Source organism: Aquarana catesbeiana, linkage group LG13 (genome assembly GCF_042186555.1).
Source record: "Aquarana catesbeiana isolate 2022-GZ linkage group LG13, ASM4218655v1, whole genome shotgun sequence".
Lineage (NCBI taxonomy): Eukaryota > Metazoa > Chordata > Amphibia > Anura > Ranidae > Aquarana > Aquarana catesbeiana.
The window spans coordinates 197,121,096-197,123,526 of record NC_133336.1 but is presented as its reverse complement, the minus strand read 5'-3'; the positions used below and the strand labels follow the sequence as shown (position 1 = coordinate 197,123,526).

The following is a 2,431-nucleotide window of genomic DNA, read 5'->3' as shown; positions in this document are numbered from 1 at the left end:
TCGCCCTGTATTGATCCGCCTTTAGTCTCAGCGCTCCTCCTCTCCCCTTTTCATCTTCTCTTCCTGAATCAATTTGATTTGCGCTATCAAAGAGCTGCTCCAAAAAAATCTATTTTCTTGAGTTTTTTTTTTTAATTCAAAGGAGTAGGTGAGATGCGGCTCGTGCCATAGGCAGTCTGCACTTTCGTATGCCGGGTCTCTTCAAGAGGAACTTTTTTTTTTTTTTGAAAGCCCATGGCATGTGAAACACACTCAAAAACTTCACCCGGTGCCAAAAAAAGGGGCACACACGTAAAGAATGAAACACAAAAACGTGCAACGGGTGTACACAGGCCCTCAGAGGGCCTTGCCCTGGTTCCCCCGGGGGCGAAAGGCTCCAGACCGGGACTGGGGTACTTTACACTTGGTCCATCTGGCCGAAACCAGGCAGACCCCTTTCTCTGGAGGGTCTGCCTAAACAGAACCCACCCAAGTACTCGGTGGGGCTCCCCCGAAGGGAGACCCAATGAGAGAGGGCGAACCAAGCCAGAAGACCATGTCCACCCCTTCCCAAGACTTCCAGGGCAGGCCCGAGGACCTACACCCTACCAGTCACACGTGCAAAAACGTGTACAAACATAAAAATACAAAAAGTGACAAAACAAAGGGCTTAAATAAAAGAAAGTGGGGAAGAAGGAAGTGGAGAGGAGAGTGAAAAGTGGTCATTGTGTGAAACAATGACCAAGCCGCCCGGCCAGGAATTGAAAATTCCTCCAGTCCCGGCCAAATGGCCCAGCCCAGGAGGCAGGTGAGAAAAAAGCGTGTGGTATGGTGCTGTGGCCGTGGTGCCATAAATCAAAGCGACCCTCACTCACAGTGATTGTACGGCACCCCTGGACTGCCCCTCCAGGGGCACATACACCATAGGCTTTCTTTCCAACCCTGGCCCGCAGCCTCCACCCCTACCAGGAAGGCCTGGATCTCTGAGAGCTTAGGGAAAGCCCCTACTCATAGGCTCAATCACCACTCCCGTCACCCTTGCCTAATTATATGCAGGAAATACTAACCGGTGCTAAAGGGGAGCCAGTGTTCTTTCCTGGAAAAATCCCAGGAAAAGAGACCGCACAGATCTAGGCCAGAAGGCCAAGGACCTGACCCTTATGCCAGACCCGATGCAGCACCCATCCTCACCAGGAGCACCCTTCCAGACAGCTCAGACTCATCCATTGATCGGCCCCCATTTACTGTCGGGCGGCCTGATGTAGTCCCTGCTGAAACCGCCCTTCCAGGTACAATTACACCGTTGGATTTGCATAGCTCTCCCATATGGGAGTAGCACAGCGCCTCCTCTGGCAACTGATAAGAACAGATACTACACTTGATCTTAGCCAAAAGGCAGAGAAGCGGACACCTGTCGCCACAGGTGTGACGGTAGAGGGCGCAGGTGAACCTTCTTACCAGCCAACACAAAGCAAATGTCTTGTTTTTCAGGTTGGCATGCGTTTTCAAAGATTCTATTGGGGAGACCTTTGCTATGGCCTCGTGGGTGTGGCAGAGACACAAATTATGGCGGGGAGGTGCCAGTCCTATCTCCAGGACATAGAAGACGTCGGCAGGCATTTTGACCGTTTCTATCTTGAAATCCAGTTTAGATGTAAAAACCTCAACTATATATATATATATATATATATATATATATACACACAGTATCTCAGAAAAGTGAGTACACCCCTCACATTTTTGTAAATATTTTATTCTATCTTTTCATGTGACAACACTGAAGAAATGACACTTGTCTACAATGTAAAGTAGTGAGTGTACAGCTTGTATAACAGTGTAAATTTGCTGTCCCCTCAAAATAACCCAACACACAGCCATTAATGTCAAAACCGCTGGGAACAAAAGTGAGTACACCCCTAAGGGAAAATGTCCAAGGAGTTATATCCTTATCTCCTTCCCTATAAACCTCCACCACTTAGCTCTTTCCTATGTTACACCCTATTAATACCACTTTTCCGGGCTCACCCCCATTACCTCAGTTCTGGCAAGGTGACCCCCATCTTATATGTGTCATCCATTTTTCTACCTGGCCTGCATACTGGTCTTATACATTACCTCAGCTCCCGGGGGATGAATTTTCACCTCCTTATGCCTTCGATACATACCTTCAATACCACTATTTACCTTCATGCATATTATAGGTAAGAGTTGTTAGGACCACTGGCATATGTTCCCTCTCTTCCTACTATAATCAATTACTATTGATTATTAACTCATTGTCTATCACAGGTACCCCAAATGTATAGCTGCTCCTGATGAGTGGATACGATGAACGAAACGCGTTGAGCTTTTGACTATTGGATGCTATGCCACAATAATCATGATTCTACCATGGGTTTGATTTGTTTAAACTATCAATTAAATTTTATTGGTTAATAGTATCAATTATATG

At 46.8% G+C, this 2,431-nt stretch overlaps 1 pseudogene; it reads right to left on the bottom strand.

Annotated features, from left to right (window-relative positions):
• Positions 1 to 1,282: 1,282 nt before the first annotated feature.
• Positions 1,283 to 1,387, bottom strand: LOC141120743 (U2 spliceosomal RNA; annotated as a pseudogene).
• Between the last annotated feature and the right edge of the window lie 1,044 nt (positions 1,388 to 2,431).